General features: G+C 45.0%; 1 protein-coding gene across 7 annotated transcripts in view; it reads right to left on the bottom strand.

Moving 5' to 3' along the window:
* Positions 1-12,875, bottom strand: part of TBL1XR1 (TBL1X/Y related 1) — a 358,018-nt gene that overhangs the window by 140,812 nt on the left and 204,331 nt on the right. For all 7 annotated transcript variants that reach the window (XR_010175932.1, XM_063916293.1, XM_063916294.1 and 4 more), the window contains exon 3: positions 2,944-3,006. The gene's annotated coding sequence lies outside the window, so the exon portion shown is untranslated. The remainder of the gene's footprint in view (positions 1-2,943; positions 3,007-12,875) is intronic.

Below are 12,875 nucleotides of genomic sequence, written 5' to 3' on the forward strand. Positions count from 1 at the left end.
CCGAAGTCTTCAGCCGCCGATTTCCTCCGGTTTCCTCCGTCTTCTGGCTCTGCAAGGGGGACGGCGGCGCGGCTCCGGGAACGGACGATCGAGGTCGGGCCCTGTGTTCGATCCCTCTGGAGCTAATGGTGTCCAGTAGCCTAGAAGCACAAGCTAGCTGCAAGCAGGTAGGTTTGCTTCTCTCCCCTAAGTCCCACGTAGCAGCGAGTCTGTTGCCAGCAGATCTCACTGAAAATAAAAAACCTAACAAATACTTTTCTTTCTAGGAAGCTCAGGAGACCCCCTAGTGTGCAACCAGCTCTGGCCGGGCACAGATTCTAACTGAGGTCTGGAGGAGGGGCATAGAGGGAGGAGCCAGTGCACACCAGATGTAGTACCTAATCTTTTCTTTAGAGTGCCCAGTCTCCTGCGGAGCCCATCTATTCCCCATGGTCCTTACGGAGTACCCAGCATCCACTAGGACGTCAGAGAAAATAAAATTACTGTAATCTCACATCGGTAACATATTATTTTTGGTAGACAAGCAGGACTCACTCCATTGCACTGTTCCTCCATCTTTCTTCGGCTCTATCCTAGGCATGACTCCTAAAGCCAACAGCAGTAGAGCAGTGACTTCTACAGAAGTGCACCATGGGAGTGAGCACAACGCTCTATGACAGCTATGGTTTGAGTCAGGCTGTCACATTAACTTTCCCAAAGCTAGCTAGCTCTACCTCTAGCTTTCTCGGGGTATCCAGTCCATAGGTAAACAGTCAATAGTTTGACACCTTATGTTCGACAAAGTCAAAATTTTGACAGGTTCAAATGGCCGACACAAGGTTGTTGTTTTTTTGCAACTTTCTCATACATTACTATCCACATGGACCACGATTGGGAATGGTAACCTAACCTGAGCGCTGCAAGGCACCTTGTCCAAAGCATGGCAAGCGAAGTGAGTCACGTAGTACACTATTTGGGTTTTCATGTGCTGGAATTTACAAACCGACACCAACAAAACAAAAAAAGCTTGCATCAACCTTTTCATGTGTCAACCATTTCAATGCGACCTTTTAACCATGTTGAAATTCCAGCATGTCCTGCCACAGTTTTGCTATCAGGATATGTTAAAGCTGTAGCACAGCATGCTGGGATGTGTAGTCCAAAAGCAACTGGAGGTCCACTTACTGCCCACCCCTGCTCTAGAGAATGAACAGGGTTCCTGGGAAACCACTTTTTTTTGTTCTAGCTACCAACCCCTACAACACAGGACCCAGTGACATATATAACCATACCAATGTTTGACCACAACCTCTATAAACATAAAGGCCAGTGATCGCGCTGAGCCCGAAAAAAAGTGGGTCCCACGGACCACTCACTTTTAAAAATTGGGGTCCTATCAGTGCAAGGGGGAGGGATGGGGTGACAATGCTGCTGGGCTGTGTAGCATACAGGACACTTCGGTGCCCTTTGGCAGAAAATAAATTGGTGCTCCCCCTCCCATATTTTAAATAAAGGACAGGGCGCACCGAAGGCACGCACCCAAAATTTAGGGCTGTGGCTTCATCGGGAAAGAGCATGTCCACATAACAGTACCAATTCACATTACACCACACAGATAGAGCACGTTACACACATTGCGCCAGATAGAGCAGTTTATACACATTTAATATAGTACCGGGGAGTAGGGACAGCGAGGCAGGCACCGAGGAGTAGGGACAGAGAGGCAGGAGAGAGTGCAGCCAGAAACCTCCATTGGGTAGAACCACCATACCAACACCCTCCAGGGACCAGGCCCCCACCGCGTACCTGTAAAAAAAGAGCACTCCGGCCTGTTCCATGGATACTGCCAGCAGCAGCGGAGTCAAGCCACGGAGATTAGTCCGGGGATTGGCATGAGGCCTACGCCGCCAGCCTGGAGTCAGAGGATGCGGCCAGGGGGGAGAGGAAAATGTGGAGGGGATGGCCGCCTGGATTGGGAGTGAGAAGAGGGGAATCAGCGGGGAGAGCGGCGGCATCCATCCGGGGGCACAGGGACCGAACTACCCCCACCTATACATCAGTGGAGTCAGCCGGGCGGGTGTCCAGTTGGCTGCCAGGGAGCAGTGTTTGGGTCACGGCCATGCTACTTGCGGAGGTAGGGCACCTGCAGCAGTTATTCGTGGGGGAGGGGGAAGGGGGGGGGGGCATGCGGAGCTGAGGATGAGTGGAGGGTGGGAAATCCCTCTTTACGGTCTCCGCCTCTTCCAAGTTCCTCCCTCTGTTGTTGAGGAGACCGGTCTGACTGACAGCACAGGACAACGCTGCCGGTCACAACACTTCCTGAGGGACCCAGCGGTTTTTTATTTGTGTCCCCACCATCAATTCTGGGGTAAAATATGCGCTATGGCGCGTTTTTGCAATCACTGAAGGCTGTGCATTACACACTAGTCTGATTATTTTCATATAACCAGCCTACACAACTCCTTCCTTGATATCTTTTGAGTACAGAGGGAACTGAAATCAAGGCGATAGTCATGCTGTGCTGTTGCACACTGAGCCCTCCAGCATCTTAAGTTTACGCTTCTGCCCCACAGAGGTGCTGAATCTGCGATGTTGGCTCTACTGTAAATGGCAGCTGTGCAGCCAGAAGCACATCACCTTGAATTGAATTCCACCCATAGTTACATGGTTGTTTCCACAAGTTTCTAAAGCACAAAACAGAACAATCATAAAAAAGATGAAATACATATAGCAACTTAGAAATATAAAACCAGCCATGAAATGTTCATTTAAAGGCTTGTAGGGATTTCTGTGTGGCCAAGTTACTAATTTACTAGCCATATTGCAACATATTTGCACTACCTCATGTTTTACATAAACTCACATTTCATGTCATTAGTGCTCTCCAGCAAATACACAAAGGGCACTGAATTAACAAGACTTGATTGACAAAATGGTTAGCACTAATAAAGATGATCTACTCACCAGAGAAAAGAGATGATTTCACAATCCTCAAACGTAATGACTGGGGCAGTAAGAGAGAATGACCTGTAAAACACATGAATAGAAAAATAGACGTTATGGTAAGAAGTTACCGTTGATAACAATAAGTCCACAGGATAACAATGGGATATGATGGAGTGACAGCGTATTGGCACCAAACGATCACAAGCTTTCAGGCCTCCCAGGATGCAACGGTGCCCGTACATATATCCACACCCACTGGCTCAGGCAAATCAGTTGGATTCCAAAGCATCTAGGCAGGAGCATCATGTAGAGCCCTAATCAGGCGATAAGAACACACATGCACACCCTTCCGTACAAGAAGGAAGAGGTTAGTGAATAGCAAGATCCTCAAATCAGGTGCGTCAGGGTGGGATCCCTGTGGAACCTGTGGACTTGGGAGAAATACCGTTCTTACCATAACGTATATTTCTCCGGCAGGGTCCACAGGTTATCCACAGGATAACAATGGGAATTCCCAAAGCAATATTAGTGGTGGGGACGCTCCTGATTGGACAGAAGAACATTTCGCCCTGATTCAGCGTCATGAGAGGCAAAAGTATCCAAGCATAATGTCTAATGAATGTGTTAATGGAAGACTATGTGGCTGCCTTACATATCTGTTCTGCTGAAGCACCATGTTGTGCTGCCTATAAAGGACCTACCTTACGAGTAGAGTGAACAGAAAGACATTAGCCGGAACATAGATCCGCTTGAGAGTATGCTTCCGAAATAGTCATTCGAAGCACTCTAGCCAGCGTCCATTTAGTAGCAGGCCATCCTCTCTTGTGAATTCCGTAGAAAATGGAGAGAATCTGTCTTTCTGATGGCACTTGTGCGATCCACGTAGATACTTAATGCTCGAACATCCCACGACGCATCTCCTGCAGAAAATCCCGATTCCTGAAAAACCAGGACTACATTTTCTTCATTAAAGTGGAATTTAGACACCACCTTAGGAAGATACCCAGACCTAGTTCTGAGAACTGCTTTATGTGGATAAAAAAAAAAAAAAACAGAAAAAGGAAAATATTACAGCGCTCCTAAATCTGATACTCTTCTAGCCGATGCCATAGCCAGTAGAAAGAGAACTTTAGCTGTCAACCATTTAAGATCCACTTTATTAAGTGGTTCAAATGGAGCAACTTGAAGGACTTTGAGGACTAGACCTAAATCCCAAGGCACTGTAGAAGGAACAAAAGGAGGTAGAATGTGTAGCACTCCCTGGAAAAAGCACACACATCCTGTAAATTGGCATTTTTTTTTCTCTTGGAACCCTACAGTCATTGCTGATACTTGTACTCTCAAGAAAGCCACCTTCAAACCCTTATCCATTCCTGCCTGAAGAAAATCTAAGACCCAGGAAACTTGGAAAGATTTCGGGTCCATATTTCTTTCACTGCACCATGAACATAGGCCTGCCACATTCAGTGATAAATGCGCGCTGAGAAGGGTTTCCTTGCTCTGTGCAATGTTTGAATTTACCTGCAGCGAGAATCCTCAACTTCAGGATAGAGGTTTCAAGAGCCAAGCCATCAATGATAGTCGATCCAGATGCCTGTGGTAACAAGGACTCTGCATTAGTAGATCTGGACGTTGAGGGAGCAGACGTGGAGCATCCATCGACATTCTCAGTAGATCTGTGTACCATTGCCTTCTGGGCCAAGCCGGAGCTATTAGAATCACGGCACCCTTTGCTTCTTTTATATTCCTCACCACCCTGGTAGCAGGATGATCGGAGGAAATTGATACGCCAGATGAAACTCCCATTTCACTGACAAAGCGTCCACAAAGATCACTCCGGGATCCCTTTGTTCTTGCCCCGTAAGCGGGCACTTAGTTGTTCAGACAGGACGCCATGAGATCTATCTCTGGCAAACCCCACTTGTCTACCAGAGTCTGAAAGACTTCCGGGTGTAGAGCCCATTCGCTTGCTTGAATGGCGTGTCGACTAAGAAAATTCGCTTCCCAGTTTAGGACTCCCGGATCGAATACTGCGGACAATGCTGGAAGATGGAGTTCTGCACACTTTAGTATGTGACTTACCTCCTTCATTGCCGTTTGGCTGCGCGTTCCTCCCCGATGGTTGAGGTACGCCCCCACCGTTAAATTGTCCGAGCAGATCTGGACTGGTCTTCCTTGAAGAGTGTCTCTTGCCTGAATCAGTGCCATGTATATGGCCCGAAGTTCTAACAGATTTATTGGCAGGCAACTTTCTTTTATGGTCCATTGTCCCTGGAACCATTATCTTCCGGACACTGCTCCCCAGCCCTGGAGACTGGCATCTGTTGTCAGGATCTCCCATCTGATATCCAAAATATTCTCCCTTTGTCTAGATGGGATGTCTTTAGCCACCAGGCTGATGACTTTCTTACCTTGTGTGAAAGTACCATAGTCTGTTTCTTAATTGTCTGATGTATTCCATTCCATCTGGCAAGAATCAGACGCTGCCGAGGTCTTAAGTAGAATTGTGCCTAATCTACCATGTTGAATGTTGACACCATCAAACTCATCAGTCGCATAGCTACGTGGATTGATATCATTTGACTGTATAACAACTCCTGAGTACTTGACTGTACCTTGGATATCTTGTTCCGAAGTAATCCATTTTCTGCAGACTGGAATTCAGTACAGCCCCACAGCGAGTCATCCGTTGTGACGGAACCAGAGATGACTTTGCCCAATTAATGAACCACCAGTGCCTCTGCAGACAAGTCATTGTCTGCTGGAGATGGCACAGAAGCCTTTCCCGTGCCAGGATAAAAAAAAAGGTGGTCGAAGTATGACAATTTTCTTATCCCCTTCTTGCGGAGATAAACTGCCATAATCCTCATAATTTTGGTAGGTTGTGGCTAACCCCAAGGGTAAGGTCTGGAACTGAAAATGTTGCTGGAAGATGGTGAACCTTGGGATAACACGGATGGAACAGTGCTATAGGAACCTGTAGGTAAACCTCAACCCCAAGGGTAAGGTCTGGAACTGAAAATGTTGCTGGAAGATGGTGAACCTTGAGATAACACGGATGGAACAGTGCTATAGGAACCTGTAGGTAAACATCCTGACTATCCAGGCATACCCTGCAATTCCCTGGCTCCATGCCAAAACTATGGAGCGCAACGTCTCCCTGTGAACCGTGGTACCCAAACTTATTTGTTTAGTATTTTGAGATTGGGGTGAAAGGATCCTTCTGAACCCAAACTCGGTTGGAGTAAAACCCCCTGTCCCTATTGTGCAGGGGTTACTGGAATGCCTATTTCCGACCAAAGCAATTTCTAAACCGCTTCTTGCAAACCCCTGTCCTTCGCCTCTACCCGAGACGGACTGGAATAGAAAACTTCGAGGGGGATGCTTCTTGAAGAGAGACATAACCTAGAGATACCACTTCTTGCAACCAGACATCTGTTTGTAAACTGTTACCAGTTCTGTGCAGACTGAAGAAGTTAGCCCCCTATCCTGGGGTCCCCCAGGAGGAGGCCCACACCATCATGCTGATGGCTTATCCTCTGGTTTGGAAGCTGGCCCTCTGGTTGCCTTTGCATTACCAAACTTATTGTATTTGGGGCTGTTATGTTCCTTTATGACTGACAAGGCCGAAAACCAGACCCCTATGTTTGGGGTTATATGTGGAAGGAAACGTGACCTTCTTGGAGTCTGATTTTGACTCCAGAATATCTGTTAACTCCTTACCAACAGAAACTTCAAGCCAAAGGCCAATTTTCCAGTACCTTCTTTGATTCTGAATCAGCTTTCCATGTATGTAAGCAACACTGCTCTGCAAGCAGCTATTGTTAATGCTGATGCCCTAGAACATTAGTGTCCATATGATCTATATGAGATTCTTGCTCCCTTGCAGGCGCTGAAAAACCTGTCTTCCAGTACCTCAGCCCAGTGTACCTACAGCACCTGATATTCCAAGATGGTCTCCCATCCAAGAACTAACCAGGCCCAACACTGCATAGCTTCCAAGATATAGTGAGATTGGGCCCATCCAGTGTGGTGTGCTGTAGATTGCAAGGTGAAGTCATGGCTGGCCTTATGACTGCCCCAGACAGAGACAATATGGTTTTCAGAAAACCATTCCTCTTTTGACGTTGACGGCAAAGGCCATATATATTTTCGCACTATCAAATGATATGCGTATCTCTATAGGAGGCATTTCCCATTTTTAAAGTGCCCTCAGCTGGAAAAACATATTTGAATCCCATTAACTGGGAACCTATATTCTTTATTGGGTATAGCCCAAACCTTTTCCCTGATTTTCATCAGCTGCTAGGGTCCCCCATGAGGAGGCCCTATTTTTTTGGACGTTTAAAGATATTTTTAGCACAGGCTCTGCTGAATCATCTAAGGACAGAAAAGCCTTTACTGCTCTCATTAACTCCGCTATATTTACCTGTTGTATGCCGAAGACGAGTATATAGTGTGTAGCCTGTGCAGTTGATTATTTATTTACTCGGTTTATCAGCTTGTTTTATAAGAGAAGCTGTTGGGAATAAAGTAGGTAGAGAGCTGCCTGTATGGGTTAATAATGAACCCTATTCCTGGTATCGAAGCTGTAGGAATTAACCTTTCAGCTATACTGGACAAGGTCTGTGAAAACATCGCCCCAAAGGGGATTTATCTATTATGCTGACAAGCAAACCATTTTACACATGAACGATCCTGTACCAGATCAGAGAGAATAATACAGTTATTGCAAGACAACATGAGTGTTGGTGTTACTTTAAGTGTACTCTCGTCACCTTTGCCTCTCTTAGACATAATAAATAATCAGCACTTTCACAGTGTACTACACAATTTGTGACTAACCACTTTATTGTTCTAAAGCGATATCAATCTGACCCCTACCCATGCACCAGCATTGAGGATCAGAAGACCAACTGACATATATTAAAGTCAGCAATCACACTAGCAGTCAGTCACATGTTCTATATTAGTCATATGAGCACATAATCAACTACAAAACACATTTTCAAGTATGTAGGAGATCATATAACTGAATTCTGTTTTATACAGATCTTATTGTATTCAGACGCATTGCGAAGAAAACCACAGCACTGTACACAGACTCATATGCTATAGGCACTTATACTTAACTATCCATACCGACAAAAGTAGATAGAAAGTTAGTGCTGTATAACCCGTACTCTGTAGAGTGGGATACAGGGAGACTCACCTCACTTCCAAGATCAATCAATACGTTAGCAAACGCTGAGTGGATCCAGATGCTACTAGTGTACACTGCCGCTCCGAGAAGTTTAAGTGAACACAGACGCACTGTGCATACAGACGCACTGTGCATACAGACGCCTGTATTGCGACTGGGTCTCCTCGCGGTAGCGATTAGTGAACACAGACGCAGCGGCCTATGCTGCGACGAGACCCCTCGTGGTAGCGTCTGAGACGGAAGTGAGGCAACAGTTCATGGCGGGAGACTCACGGAAACTGGTAATGAACCCTAGGGATCGCATCCTCATACTATTCCTGGTGCCTTATGATCCCTAAGGCATAGCGCTGGAGCACCCGTGGTGGCGGCGCGTCAGCTACTGTTTGGTAGTCTCCTTCCTATACAGTGCGGCTGTGTCCATATTCCCCAACTACGAGGAACCGATGCCTTACCTTCTCCCCGTGCTCCGGCCACAGCCTGGTCACGTCTGCTGGAACTGCTAGTATATACACGACACAGACGCTTGCCAAGACAGCACTGTAGACATGGGTAAGAGTTGTTGCGACCCGGCGGAGAGTTGCTGGAGCGACTCTTTCCAATATGCGTATAAGACGCTGTTAAGAAATATCGCTCAAAAAAATAGTAAGATTATAAAAATAAAATAAGAAAGCTTGGGGCTGCCTTAGAACAGCAGCCCTCTGACCATGGTCCGGCTCCTGCTGCACCAAACTAAAAACTGATTTGCCTGAGCCAGTGGGCGGGGATATATGGATGGGCCCGTGGCATCCTGGGAGGCCTGAAAGCTTGTGATCGTTGGGTGCCAATCCGCTGTCACTCCATCATATTCCATTGTTATCCTGTGGATAACCTGTGGACCCTGCCGGAGAAATATAAAGATTTATACACTAGCAAGAAGTACAAATAACACCGTGAAATGGCATAGTCAAGTTCATTCAAATATTAGTATAGCCCTAAAATTCGTATAGTTGGTGGCCATGTGGTATCGGCATTCTGACAGTTCCTCTGGCACTAAGAGGAACATGCTTTTAACTGAACTGCTTCCACAGAATCTCAGGTATCCAACAAGATGTCATTAAAACAAAGAATGTGACAGTAAGCATATAGGTTTTTCAGCTGGCTTAGTTGCTTTTAGAAAATTAAATGGTCCATTCAAGGGCATAAGAGTGATCTGATATCTAGGACATTCGCTGTCAGCTGGCTGAGCTTTGGACTAGTACATTTCCCAAACTTTAAATCACGGCGACCTAGAGTATCAGAATTTTTTTCATGAATCCCCTAAGCCAAAAGTTTCTAACACTGCTCTCAAAATTGCAATCAGCATGTTGCAATGGGACTTGTACAGGGGTCCTTCATGGGAGCGACCCACTTGAAACTCATTTCAGACTGGCAGCACAAACCCAGCATACTGCCAGGCAGGGGACATGTGCGGAGGTGGCGCCTGGAGATCAAATCATCTCCAAACGCTGCCTCTCCCTATAGTGTGAACGGATCCTGGGTCGCATTGACCCACCACCAACCCATTCACACTGCACTTCAACCCAGGAATAACCCTACTTAATTCCAGTGTCAGGTCAGTCGACACAGGAAATTCTCACATACACCTTTCACACCACACCTCGACCCGGGTCGACTTGGCAACATACAAGGTTATTTGTATGATGTTAAAGGGGTACTATTGAGAAATTTAGAGAAGAAAAAAAGATATTAAGTTAATTGTGTTTATATGTTATCCGTAAGGTCTGTACACACGGTGAGCTAAATCTGTGAGATTTTGAATATATACAGTACCAGTCAAAAGTAATTATTTTCTATATTGTAGTTTAATAATGAAAACATCAAAACTATGGAAGAACACATATGGAATTGTAAAAATTAATAGAAATATACTGGAGCCGGCTGTGATTTCCAATAAAGGGACAGTGAAATTATACTAAAATATTTAGTACATGAATTTAATATATAACCACAGGGGAAAACAATAAAATTAAAAAAGATCTTTTGTTTAAAAAAAATCAATGGCATGGATGACATGATTCTTCAAAACTTAATAAGCCGATAGCAAAAAGATGACCACTGACTCATTCAAAGTTATAACCTGTATGCAGTCTCTGGCTAGGGCTCATTCCTCAAAGCAGTCCTTATTCCATTTGGGATGTGGTATTACCCGGTCTCTTATGCGAGATCCCCAAAGAATCTCAATAGCGTATGGAGATCCAAATAGCAGCAGGGGAGAGAAGATCCGGGTCCCAAAGTTCCAGTACTTGTAAGGATTCGAGGGAGCATACGAGTCCAAATGTTTACCAGGAAGCACGATGATGAAAGGTTTGCCAGTGGTCAGTGGTTGTCTCAACGCGTTTTGCTGGTCTTATGGTTGGCAGCTTCCTCAGGAGCATTGGAATTATGTTGTAAACAACAAAAAAAAAAAGTGGTAAACAAAACCAAAATAGGTTTTAGATTTCTCAAAGTACCCCCATTTGGCTTTGATGACAGCTTTGCACACTCTTGGCATTCTCTCAATCAGCTTCATGAGGTAGTCTCCTGGAATGGTTTTGAATGAACAGGTATGCCTTGTCAAGAGTCAACATGTGGAATTACTTGCCTTCTTTTGTGTTTGAGACCATCAGTTGTGTTGTGCAGAGGCACGGTTAGTACAGTGGACACCCCTATCTGACTACTGTTGTAATCCATGTTATGGCACGAACTACTCAACTCAGCAAAGAGAAACGACAGTCCGTCATTACTTTAAGACATGAAGGTCAGTCGATACGGAAAATTTCAAGAACTTTGAATGTATCCTCAAGTGCAGTTGCAAAAACCATCAAACACTATGACGGCACAGGCTCTCGTGAGGACCGCCCCAAGAAAGGAAGACCAAGAGTAACCACTGCTGCAGAGGATGTTCATTAGAGTTACCAGCCTCAGAAACCGCTACCTAACAGCACCTTCGATTAGAGTCAAAATAAATTCTTCAGAGTTCAAGTAGCAGACAAATCTCAACATCAACTGTTCAGCGGAGACTGCGTGAATCAGGCCTTCATGGTCGCATTGCTGCGAAGAAGCCACTACTGAGGATGAACAACAAGAGGAGAATTATCTGGGCCAAGAAACATAAATGGACATTAGACCAGTGGACAACTGTACTTTGGTCTGATGAGTCCAAATTTGAGATTTTTGGTTCCAACCACCGTGTCTTTGTGATTCGGCGAGGTGGTGAGCGAATGGTTTCTGCATGTGTGGTTCCCACTGTGAAGCATGGAGGAGGTGGTGTGATGGTGCTTTGCTGGTGACACGGATTGTGATTTATTCAAAATTCAATGCACACTTATAACCAGCATGGCTACCACAGCATTCAACAGCACCATGCCATCCCATCTGGTTTGCGTTTACTGGGACCATCATTTGTTTTTCAACAAGACAATGACCCCAAACACACCTCCAGGCTATGCAAGGGCTACTTGACCATAAAGGAACGTGATGGAGTGCTGCGTCAGATGCCCTGGCCCCCACAATAACCCGACCTAAACCCAATTGAGATGGTTAGGGATGAGTTGGACCGCAGAGTGAAGGAAGAGCAGCCGACGAGTGCACCTCTGGGAACTCCTTCAAGACTGTTGGAAATCCATTCCAGGAGACTACCTCATGAAGCTGATTGAGAGAATGCCAAGAGTGTACAAAGCTGTCATCAAAGCAAAAGGGGGGCTACTTTGAGGAATCTAAAATATAAAAATTTTATTTAACACTTTTTTGTTTACAACATAATTCCATATGTGTTCTTTCATAGTTTTGATATCTTCAATATTAAACTACAATGTAGAAAATCATTAAAATAAATAAAAACCATTGAATGATAAGGTGTGTCCAAACTTTTGACTGTAGTCAAAATCTTAAGGAAAGTTAGAGCACATCTCAAGGTGTTAGGTAGCTTGCGATACAGATTCGATCCCGATGCACACTCTCGCAGGGTTGGTATCGCAAGGCTAGATAGACTGTGCAGGCAAATCAATCTGGACTATCTAGTGTATAGTCAAAATCGGCACTTAGTCAAAATCGTACATAGACAAAATCGAAAGTACAGATAGTCAAAATCTGTGCTATCTGGGGTCTGGGGGAGTTCAAGGGAAATTGCATAGTCAAAATCAGGCATAGCAAGGATCTAACTGTGTGTACACACCTTTAGGTTCAGTTATGTGGTGAGGGACAGGAATTGCTTCTGTTTGTCCACATATTTTATAACTGGCAGCTACAAGCAATGGTTTTGTCCATAAATTATGTTGAATAGGTCCTGGGCCACCAATCCAAGGTACTCCTGCAAAAGCCTTGCGGCACCCCCAGGGTGCCACGGCACACAGTTTGAGAACCACTGGACTAGTATATTTACTGCCACATACCCAAGAAGTGCCACTACTGTCCACGCAGTTCTGAAGCAGTCAGTTGTGGTATTGTGATGTATATTCAGATATAGACAGGTTGCAATACAGGTTGAGTATCCCTTATCCAAAATGCTTGGGACCAGAGGTATTTTGGATATCGGATTTTTCCGTATTTTGGAATAATTGCATACCATAATGAGATATCATGGGGATGGGACCTAAATCTAAGCACATAATGCATTTATGTTACATATACACCTTATACACACAGCCTGAAGGTAATTTTAGCCAATATTTTTTATAACTTTGTGCATTAAACAAAGTGTGTCTACATTCACACAATTCATTTATGTTTC

This window comes from Pseudophryne corroboree, chromosome 4, assembly GCF_028390025.1.
Source record: "Pseudophryne corroboree isolate aPseCor3 chromosome 4, aPseCor3.hap2, whole genome shotgun sequence".
Lineage (NCBI taxonomy): Eukaryota > Metazoa > Chordata > Amphibia > Anura > Myobatrachidae > Pseudophryne > Pseudophryne corroboree.